We start from the raw sequence: 12,168 nt of genomic DNA, 5'->3' as shown, positions 1-12,168 counted from the left end.
TAATCACAAACTTCACATACCATCAGCTGTCCTGGCAGCTATCTAGGAAACCCTGTTTGCTCACTTCCGGTCCCATGCCCATTGAGTCCAGTGGGATGGAATCAAGCAGCTTGAGCACCCACACAAAACGAACATGCAGCTCCTCACTCAAGGCGCTCAAAACTCCACAGCCAAACACAAGTTCAGGGCCAAAGACATTTCCCGCTGCCATGGAAACCAAGTGCTCTGGCAGCACATATGTCTGAAAGTGGCTATGACACCTAGGGAAGGGAGTGTGGTGGTGAATGGCAACTGCCCGAAGCAGCAGCACAGCTCTTCCAGTGCCAAAACAACTCCACCTGCCTCATGCACTTCACATACCATCAGCTGTCCTGCCAGCTATCTAGGAAACCCTGTTTGCTCACCTCCGGTCCAATGCCCATTGAGCCCAGTGGGAGGGAATCAAGCAGCTTGAGCACTCACACAAAACTAACATGCAGCTCCTCACTCAAGGCTCTCAAACTCCACAGCCAAAGACAAGTTCAGCGCCCAAGCCATTTCCCGCTGCCATGGAAACCAAGTGCTCTGGCAGCACATATGTCTGAAAGTAGGTATGACATCTAGCGAAGGGAGTGTGGTGGTGAATGGCAACTGCCGAAAGCAGCAGCACAGCTCTTCCAGTGCCAAAACAACTCCACCTGCCTCATGCACTTCACATACCATCAGCTGTCCTGGCAGCTATCTAGGAAACCCTGTTTTGTCACTTCCGGTCCAATGCCCATTGAGCCCAGTGGGATGGAATCAAGCAGCTTGAGCACCCACACAAAACTAACATGGAGCTCCTCACTCATGGCGCTCAAAACTCCACAGCCAAAGACAAGTTCAGAGCCCAAGCCATTTCCCGCTGCCATGGAAACCAAGTGCTCTGGCAGCACATATGTCTGAAAGTGGCTATGACACCTATTGAAGGTAGTGTGGTGGTGAATGGCAACTGCCGGAAGCAGCAGCACAGCTCTTCCAGTGCCAAACAACTCCACCTGCCTCATGCACTTCACATACCATCAGCTGTCCTGGCAGCTATCTAGGAAACCCTGCTTGCTCACTTCCGGTCCAATGCCCATTGAGCCCAGTGGGATGGAATCAAGCAGCTTGAGCACCCACACAAAACTAACATGGAGCTCCTCACTCAAACACTAAAAACTCCACAGCCAAAGACAAGTTCAAAGCCAAAGCCATTTCCCGTAACAATGGAAACTTTGTGCTCTGGCAGCGCATATGTCTGAAAGTGGCTATGACACCTAGGGAAGGTAGTGTGGTGGTGAATGGAAACTGCCCGAAGCAGCAGCACAGCTCTTCCAGTGACAAGACAACTCCACATGCCTCACGAACTTCACATACCATCAGCTGTCCTGGCAGCTATCTAGGAAACCCTGTTTGGTCACTTCCGGTCCAATGCCCATTGAGCCCAGTGGGATGGAATCAAGCAGCTTGAGCACCCACACAAAACTAACATCTAGCTCCTCACTCAAACACTAAAAACTCCACAGCCAAAGACAAGTTCAAAGTCAAAGCCATTTCCCGTAACAATGGAAACTTTGTGCTCTGGCAGCGAATATTTCTGAAAGTGGCTATGACACTTAGGGAAGGTAGTGTGGTGGTGAATGGAAACTGCCCGAAGCAGCAGAACAGCTCTTCCAGTGCCAAAACAACTCCACATGCCTCATGCACTTCACATACCATCAGCTGTCCTGGCAGCTATCTAGGAAACCCTGTTTGCTCACTTCCGGTCCCATGTCAATTGAGCCCAGTAGCATGGAATCAAGCAGCTTGAGCACCCACACAAAACTAACATGCAGCTCCTCACTCAAGGCGCTAAAAACTCCACAGCCAAAGACAAGTTCAGGGCCAAAGCCATTTCCCGCTGCCATGGAAACCAAGGGCTCTGACAGCACATATGTCTGAAAGTGGCTATGACACCTAGGGAAGGGAGTGTGGTGGTGAATGGCAACTGCCCGAAGCAGCAGCACAGCTCTTCCAGTGCCAAAACAACTCCACATAAATCACAAACTTCACATACCATCAGCTGTCCTGGCAGCTATCTAGGAAACCCTGTTTGCTCACTTCCGGTCCCATGCCCATTGAGTCCAGTAGGATGGAATCAAGCAGCTTGAGCACCCACACAAAACTAACATGCAGCTCCTCACTCAAGGCGCTCAAAACTCCACAGCCAAACACAAATTCAGGGCCCAAGCCATTTCCCGCTGCCATGGAAACCAAGGGCTCTGGCAGCACATATGTCTGAAAGTGGCTATGACACCTAGGGAAGGTAGTGTGGTGGTGAATGGCAACTGCCCGAAGCAGCAGCACAGCTCTTCCAGTGCCAAAACAACTCCACCTGCCTCATGCACTTCACATACCATCAGCTGTCCTGGCAGCTATCTAGGAAACCCTGTTTGCTCACTTGCGGTTCAATGCCCATTGAGACCAGTGGGATGGAATCAAGCAGCTTAAGCACCAACAAGGAAAACTAACATGGAGCTCCTCACTCAAGCCGATCAAAACTCCACAGCCAAAGACAAGTTCAGGGCCAAAGCCATTTCCCGCTGCCATGGAAACCAAGTGCTCTGGCAGCACATATGTCTGAAAGTGGCTATGACACCTAGGGAAGGGAGTGTGGTGGTGAATGGCAACTGCCCGAAGCAGCAGCACAGCTCTTCCAGTGCCAAAACAACTCCACATTAATCACAAACTTCACATACCATCAGCTGTCCTGGCAGCTATCTAGGAAACCCTGTTTGCTCACTTCCGGTCCCATGCCCATTGAGTCCAGTGGGATGGAATCAAGCAGCTTGAGCACCCACACAAAACGAACATGCAGCTCCTCACTCAAGGCGCTCAAAACTCCACAGCCAAACACAAGTTCAGGGCCAAAGCCATTTCCCGCTGCCATGGAAACCAAGGGCTCTGGCAGCACATATGTCTGAAAGTGGCTATGACACCTAGGGAAGGGAGTGTGGTGGTGAATGGCAACTGCCCGAAGCAGCAGCACAGCTCTTCCAGTGCCAAAACAACTCCACCTGCCTCATGCACTTCACATACCATCAGCTGTCCTGCCAGCTATCTAGGAAACCCTGTTTGCTCACTTCCGGTCCAATGCCCATTGAGCCCAGTGGGAGAGAATCAAGCAGCTTGAGCACTCACACAAAACTAACATGCAGCTCCTCACTCAAGGCTCTCAAACTCCACAGCCAAAGACAAGTTCAGCGCCCAAGCCATTTCCCGCTGCCATGGAAACCAAGTGCTCTGGCAGCACATATGTCTGAAAGTAGGTATGACATCTAGGGAAGGGAGTGTGGTGGTGAATGGCAACTGCCGAAAGCAGCAGCACAGCTCTTCCAGTGCCAAAACAACTCCACCTGCCTCATGAACTTCGCATACCATCAGCTGTCCTGGCAGCTATCTAGGAAACCCTGTTTTGTCACTTCCGGTCCAATGCCCATTGAGCCCAGTGGTATGGAATCAAGCAGCTTGAGCAAGCACGCAAAACTAACATGGAGCTCCTCACTCATGGCGCTCAAAACTCCACAGCCAAAGACAAGTTCAGAGCCCAAGCCATTTCCCGCTGCCATGGAAACCAAGTGCTCTGGCAGCACATATGTCTGAAAGTGGCTATGACACCTAGGGAAGGGAGTGTGGTGGTGAATGGCAACTGCCGGAAGCAGCAGCACAGCTCTTCCAGTGCCAAACAACTCCACCTGCCTCATGCACTTCACATACCATCAGCTGTCCTGGCAGCTATCTAGGAAACCCTGCTTGCTCACTTCCGGTCCAATGCCCATTGAGCCCAGTGGGATGGAATCAAGCAGCTTGAGCACCCACACAAAACTAACATGGAGCTCCTCACTCAAACACTAAAAACTCCACAGCCAAAGACAAGTTCAAAGCCAAAGCCATTTCCCGTAACAATGGAAACTTTGTGCTCTGGCAGCGCATATGTCTGAAAGTGGCTATGACACCTAGGGAAGGTAGTGTGGTGGTGAATGGAAACTGCCCGAAGCAGCAGCACAGCTCTTCCAGTGCCAAAACAACTCCACATGCCTCATGCACTTCACATACCATCAGCTGTCCTGGCAGCTATCTAGGAAACCCTGTTTGCTCACTTCCGGTCCCATGTCAATTGAGCCCAGTAGCATGGAATCAAGCAGCTTGAGCACCCACACAAAACTAACATGCAGCTCCTCACTCAAGGCGCTCAAAACTCCACAGCCAAAGACAAGTTCAGGGCCAAAGCCATTTCCCGCTGCCATGGAAACCAAGGGCTCTGGCAGCACATATGTCTGAAAGTGGCTATGACACCTAGGGAAGGGAGTGTGGTGGTGAATGGCAGCTGCCCGAAGCAGCAGCACAGCTCTTCCACTGCCAAAACAACTCCACCTGCCTCATGCACTTCACATACCATCAGCTGTCCTGGCAGCTATCTAGGAAACCCTGTTTGCTCACTTCCGGTCCCATGCCCATTGAGCTCAGTGGGATGGAATCAAGCAGCTTGAGCACCCACACAAAACTAACATGCAGCTCCTCACTCAAGGCGCTCAAAACTCCACAGCCAAAGACAAGTTCAGCGCCCAAGCCATTTCCCGCTGCCATGGAAACCAAGTGCTCTGACAGCACATATGTCTGAAAGTAGCTATGACACCTAGGGAAGGTAGTTTGGTGGTGAATGGCAACTGCCCGAAGCAGCAGCACAGCTCTTCCAGTGCCAAAACAACTCCACCTGCCTCATGCACTTCACATACCATCAGCTGTCCTGGCAGCTATCGAGGAAACCCTGTTTGCTCACTTCCGGTCCAATGCCCATTGAGCCCAGTGGGATGGAATCAAGCAGCTTGAGCACCCACACAAAACTAACATGGAGCTCCTCACTCAAGGCACTCAAAACTCCACAGCCAAAGACAAGTTCAGGGCTCAAGCCACTTCCCACTGCCATGGAAACCAAGTGCTCTGGCAGCACATATGTCTGAAAGTGGCTATGACACCTAGGGAAGGTAGTGTGGTGGTGAATGGCAACTGCCCGAAGCAGCAACACAGCTCTTCCAGTGCCAAAACAACTCCACCTGCCTCATGCACTTCACATACCATCAGCTGTCCTGGCAGCTATCTAGGAAACGCTGTTTGCTCACTTCCGGTCCCATGCCCATTGAGCCCAATGGGATGGAATCAAGCAGCTTGAGCACCCACACAAAACTAACATGCAGCTCCTCACTCAAGCCGATCAAAACTCCACAGCCAAACACAAGTTCAGAGCCCAAGCCATTTCCCGCTGCCATGGAAACCAAGTGCTCTGGCAGCACATATGTCTGAAAGTGGCTATGACACCTAGGGAAGGGAGTGTGGTGGTGAATGGCAACTGCCCGAAGCAGCAGCACAGCTCTTCCAGTGCCAAAACAACTCCACATAAATCACAAACTTCACATACCATCAGCTGTCCTGGCAGCTATCTAGGAAACGCTGTTTGCTCACTTCCGGTCCCATGCCCATTGAGCCCAATGGGATGGAATCAAGCAGCTTGAGCACCCACACAAAACTAACATGCAGCTCCTCACTCAAGCCGATCAAAACTCCACAGCCAAACACAAGTTCAGAGCCCGAGCCATTTCCCGCTGCCATGGAAACCAAGGGCTCTGGCAGCACATATGTCTGAAAGTGGCTATGACACTTAGGGAAGGTAGTGTGGTGGTGAATGGCAACTGCCCGAAGCAGCAGCACAGCTCTTCCAGTGCAAAAACAACTCCACCTGCCTCATGCACTTCACATACGATCAGCTGTCAAGGCAGCTATCTAGGAAACCCTGTTTGCTCACTTGCGGTTCAATGCCCATTGAGACCAGTGGGATGGAATCAAGCAGCTTAAGCACCAACAAGGAAAACTAACATGGAGCTCCTCACTCAAGCCGATCAAAACTCCACAGCCAAAGACAAGTTCAGGGCTAAAGCCATTTCCCGCTGCCATGGAAACCAAGTGCTCTGGCAGCACATATGTCTGAAAGTGGCTATGACACCTAGGGAAGGGAGTGTGGTGGTGAATGGCAACTGCCCGAAGCAGCAGCACAGCTCTTCCAGTGCCAAAACAACTCCACATAAATCACAAACTTCACATACCATCAGCTGTCCTGGCAGCTATCTAGGAAACCCTGTTTGCTCACTTCCGGTCCCATGCCCATTGAGTCCAGTGGGATGGAATCAAGCAGCTTGAGCACCCACACAAAACTAACATGGAGCTCCTCACTCAAGGCGCTCAAAGCTCCACAGCCAAAGACAAGTTCAGCGCCCAAGCCATTTCCCGCTGCCATGGAAACCAAGGGCTCTGGCAGCACATATGTCTGAAAGTGGCTATGACACCTAGGGAAGGGAGTGTGGTGGTGAATGGCAACTGCCCGAAGCAGCAGCACAGCTCTTCCAGTGCCAAAACAACTCCACCTGCCTCATGCACTTCACATACCATCAGCTGTCCTGGCAGCTATCTAGGAAAACCTGTTTTGTCACTTCCGGTCCAATGCCCATTGAGCCCAGTGGGATGGAATCAAGCAGCTTGAGCACCCACACAAAACTAACATGGAGCTCCTCACTCAAGGCGCTCAAAACTCCACAGCCAAAGACAAGTTCAGAGCCCAAGCCATTTCCCGCTGCCATGGAAACCAAGTGCTCTGGCAGCACATATGTCTGAAAGTGGCTATGACACCTATTGAAGGTAGTGTGGTGGTGAATGGCAACTGCCGGAAGCAGCAGCACAGCTCTTCCAGTGCCAAACAACTCCACCTGCCTCATGCACTTCACATACCATCAGCTGTCCTGGCAGCTATCTAGGAAACCCTGTTTGTTCACTTCCGGTCCAATGCCCATTGAGCCCAGTGGGATGGAATCAAGCAGCTTGAGCACCCACACAAAACTAACATGGAGCTCCTCACTCAAACACTAAAAACTCCACAGCCAAAGACAAGTTCAAAGCCAAAGCCATTTCCCGTAACAATGGAAACTTTGTGCTCTGGCAGCGCATATGTCTGAAAGTGGCTATGACACCTAGGGAAGGTAGTGTGGTGGTGAATGGAAACTGCCCGAAGCAGCAGCACAGCTCTTCCAGTGCCAAAACAACTCCACCTGCCTCATGCACTTCACATACCATCAGCTGTCCTGGCAGCTATCTAGGAAACCCTGTTTGCTCACTTCCGGTCCAATGCCCATTGAGCCCAGTGGGATGGAATCAAGCAGCTTGAGCACCCACACAAAACTAACATGGAGCTCCTCACTCAAACACTAAAAACTCCACAGCCAAAGACAAGTTCAAAGCCAAAGCCATTTCCCGTAACAATGGAAACTTTGTGCTCTGGCAGCGAATATTTCTGAAAGTGGCTATGACACTTAGGGAAGGTAGTGTGGTGGTGAATGGAAACTGCCCGAAGCAGCAGCACAGCTCTTCCAGTGCCAAAACAACTCCACATGCCTCATGCACTTCAAATACCATCAGCTGTCCTGGCAGCTATCTAGGAAACCCTGTTTGCTCACTTCCGGTCCCATGTCAATTGAGCCCAGTGGGATGGAATCAAGCAGCTTGAGCACCCACACAAAACTAACATGCAGCTCCTCACTCAAGGCGCTCAAAACTCCACAGCCAAAGACAAGTTCAGGGCCAAAGCCATTTCCCGCTGCCATGGAAACCAAGGGCTCTGGCAGCACATATGTCTGAAAGTGGCTATGACACCTAGGGAAGGGAGTGTGGTGGTGAATGGCAACTGCCCGAAGCAGCAGCACAGCTCTTCCACTGCCAAAACAACTCCACCTGCCTCATGCACTTCACATACCATCAGCTGTCCTGGCAGCTATCTAGGAAACCCTGTTTGCTCACTTCCGGTCCCATGCCCATTGAGCCCAGTGGGATGGAATCAAGCAGCTTGAGCACCCACACAAAACTAACATGCAGCTCCTTACTCAAGGCGCTCAAAACTCCACAGCCAAAGACAAGTTCAGCGCCCAAGCCATTTCCCGCTGCCATGGAAACCAAGTGCTCTGGCAGCACATATGTCTGAAAGTAGCTATGACACCTAGGGAAGGTAGTTTGGTGGTGAATGGCAACTGCCCGAAGCAGCAGCACAGCTGTTACACTGCCAAAACAACTCCACCTGCCTCATGCACTTCACATACCATCAGCTGTCCTGGCAGCTATCTAGGAAACCCTGTTTGCTCACTTGCGGTTCAATGCCCATTGAGACCAGTGGGATGGAATCAAGCAGCTTAAGCACCAACAAGGAAAACTAACATGGAGCTCCTCACTCAAGCCGATCAAAACTCCACAGCCAAAGACAAGTTCAGCACCAAAGCCATTTCCCGCTGCCATGGAAACCAAGTGCTCTGGCAGCACATATGTCTGAAAGTGGCTATGACACCTAGGGAAGGGAGTGTGGTGGTGAATGGCAACTGCCCGAAGCAGCAGCACAGCTCTTCCAGTGCCAAAACAACTCCACATAAATCACAAACTTCACATACCATCAGCTGTCCTGGCAGCTATCTAGGAAACCCTGTTTGCTCACTTCCGGTCCCATGCCCATTGAGCCCAGTGGGATGGAATCAAGCAGCTTGAGCACCCACACAAAACAAACATGCACCTCCTCACTCAAGGCGATCAAAACTCCACAGCCAAAGACAAGTTCAGAGCCCAAGCCATTTCCCGCTGCCATGGAAACCAAGTGCTCTGGCAGCACATATGTCTGAAAGTGGCTATGACACCTTGGGAAGGTAGTGTGGTGGTGAATGGCAACTGCCCGAAGCAGCAGCACAGCTCTTCCAGTGCAAAAACAACTCCACCTGCCTCATGCACTTCACATACCATCAGCTGTCCTGGCAGCTATCTAGGAAACCCTGTTTGCTCACTTGCGGTTCAATGCCCATTGAGACCAGTGCAATGGAATCAAGCAGCTTAAGCACCAACAAGGAAAACTAACATGGAGCTCCTCACTCAAGCCGATCAAAACTCCACAGCCAAAGACAAGTTCAGGGCCAAAGCCATTTCCCGCTGCCATGGAAACCAAGTGCTCTGGCAGCACATATGTCTGAAAGTGGCTATGACACCTAGGGAAGGGAGTGTGGTGGTGAATGGCAACTGCCCGAAGCAGCAGCACAGCTCTTCCAGTGCCAAAACAACTCCACATAAATCACAAACTTCACATACCATCAGCTGTCCTGGCAGCTATCTAGGAAACCCTGTTTGCTCACTTCCGGTCCCATGCCCATTGAGTCCAGTGGGATGGAATCAAGCAGCTTGAGCACCCACACAAAACGAACATGCAGCTCCTCACTCAAGGCGCTCAAAACTCCACAGCCAAACACAAGTTCAGGGCCAAAGACATTTCCCGCTGCCATGGAAACCAAGTGCTCTGGCAGCACATATGTCTGAAAGTGGCTATGACACCTAGGGAAGGGAGTGTGGTGGTGAATGGCAACTGCCCGAAGCAGCAGCACAGCTCTTCCAGTGCCAAAACAACTCCACCTGCCTCATGCACTTCACATACCATCAGCTGTCCTGCCAGCTATCTAGGAAACCCTGTTTGCTCACTTCCGGTCCAATGCCCATTGAGCACAGTGGGAGGGAATCAAGCAGCTTGAGCACTCACACAAAACTAACATGCAGCTCCTCACTCAAGGCTCTCAAACTCCACAGCCAAAGACAAGTTCAGCGCCTAAGCCATTTCCCGCTGCCATGGAAACCAAGTGCTCTGGCAGCACATATGTCTGAAAGTAGGTATGACATCTAGGGAAGGGAGTGTGGTGGTGAATGGCAACTGCCGAAAGCAGCAGCACAGCTCTTGCAGTGCCAAAACAACTCCACCTGCCTCATGAACTTCACATACCATGAGCTGTCCTGGCAGCTATCTAGGAAACCCTGTTTGCTCACTTCCGGTCCCATGCCCATTGAGCCCAGTGGGATGGAATCAAGCAGCTTGAGCACCCACACAAAACTAACATGGAGCTCCTCACTCATGGCGCTCAAAACTCCACAGCCAAAGACAAGTTCAGAGCCCAAGCCATTTCCCGCTGCCATGGAAACCAAGTGCTCTGGCAGCACATATGTCTGAAAGTGGCTATGACACCTATTGAAGGTAGTGTGGTGGTGAATGGCAACTGCCGGAAGCAGCAGCACAGCTCTTCCAGTGCCAAACAACTCCACCTGCCTCATGCACTTCACATACCATCAGCTGTCCTGCCAGCTATCTAGGAAACCCTGTTTGCTCACTTCCGGTCCAATGCCCATTGAGCCCAGTGGGATGGAATCAAGCAGCTTGAGCACCCACACAAAACTAACATGCAGCTCCTTACTCAAGACGCTCAAAACTCCACAGCCAAAGACAAGTTCAGCGCCCAAGCCATTTCCCGCTGCCATGGAAACCAAGTGCTCTGGCAGCACATATGTCTGAAAGTGGCTATGACACCTAGGGAAGGTAGTGTGGTGGTGAATGGCAACTGCCCGAAGCAGCAGCACAGCTCTTACACTGCCAAAACAACTCCACCTGCCTCATGCACTTCACATACCATCAGCTGTCCTGGCAGCTATCTAGGAAACCCTGTTTGCTCACTTCCGGTCCAATGCCCATTGAGTCCAGTAGGATGGAATCAAGCAGCTTGAGCACCCACACAAAACTAACATGGAGCTCCTCACTCAAACACTAAAAACTCCACAGCCAAAGACAAGTTCAAAGCCAAAGCCATTTCCCGTAACAATGGAAACCAAGGGCTCTGGCAGCGCATATGTCTGAAAGTGGCTATGACACCTAGGGAAGGTAGTGTGGTGGTGAATGGCAACTGCCCGAAGCAGCAGCACAGCTCTTCCAGTGACAACTCCACATGCCTCACGAACTTCACATACCATCAGCTGTCCTGGCAGCTATCTAGGAAACCCTGTTTGGTCACTTCCGGTCCCATGCCCATTGAGCCCTGTGGGATGGAATCAAGCAGCTTGAGCACCCACATAAAACTAACATGGAGCTCCTCACTCAAACACTAAAAACTCCACAGCCAAAGACAAGTTCAAAGCCAAAGCCATTTCCCGTAACAATGGAAACTTTGTGCTCTGGCAGCGCATATGTCTGAAAGTGGCTATGACACCTAGGGAAGGTAGTGTGGTGGTGAATGGAAACTGCCCGAAGCAGCAGCACAGCTCTTCCAGTGCCAAAACAACTCCACATGCCTCATGCACTTCACATACCATCAGCTGTCCTGGCAGCTATCTAGGAAACCCTGTTTGCTCACTTCCGGTCCCATGTCAATTGAGCCCAGTAGCATGGAATCAAGCAGCTTGAGCACCCACACAAAACTAACATGCAGCTCCTCACTCAAGGCGCTCAAAACTCCACAGCCAAAGACAAGTTCAGGGCCAAAGCCATTTCCCGCTGCCATGGAAACCAAGGGCTCTGGCAGCACATATGTCTGAAAGTGGCTATGACACCTAGGGAAGGGAGTGTGGTGGTGAATGGCAACTGCCGGAAGCAGCAGCACAGCTCTTACACTGACAAAACAACTCCACCTGCCTCATGCACTTCACATACCATCAGCTGTCCTGGCAGCTATCTAGGAAACCCTGTTTGCTCACTTCCGGTCCCATGCCCATTGAGCCCAGTGGGATGGAATCAAGCAGCTTGAGCACCCACACAAAACTAACATGCAGCTCCTTACTCAAGGCGCTCAAAACTCCACAGCCAAAGACAAGTTCAGCGCCAAAGCCATTTCCCGCTGCCATGGAAACCAAGTGCTCTGGCAGCACATATGTCTGAAAGTAGCTATGACACCTAGGGAAGGTAGTTTGGTGGTGAATGGCAACTGCCCGAAGCAGCAGCACAGCTCTTCCAGTGCCAAAACAACTCCACCTGCCTCATGCACTTCACATACCATCAGCTGTCCTGGCAGCTATCTAGGAAACCCTGTTTGCTCACTTCCGGTCCAATGCCCATTGAGCCCAGTGGGATGGAATCAAGCAGCTTGAGCACCCACACAAAACTAACATGCAGCTCCTCACTCAAGGCGCTCAAAACTCCACAGCCAAAGACAAGTTCAGAGCCCAAGCCATTTCCCGCTGCCATGGAAACCAAGTGCTCTGGCAGCACATATGTCTGAAAGTGGCTATGACACCTAGGGAAGGTAGTGTGGT

The sequence above is a fragment of the Ochotona princeps genome, chromosome 2, assembly GCF_030435755.1.
Source record: "Ochotona princeps isolate mOchPri1 chromosome 2, mOchPri1.hap1, whole genome shotgun sequence".
NCBI lineage: Eukaryota > Metazoa > Chordata > Mammalia > Lagomorpha > Ochotonidae > Ochotona > Ochotona princeps.
Note: the sequence above shows the minus strand (reverse complement) of the source record.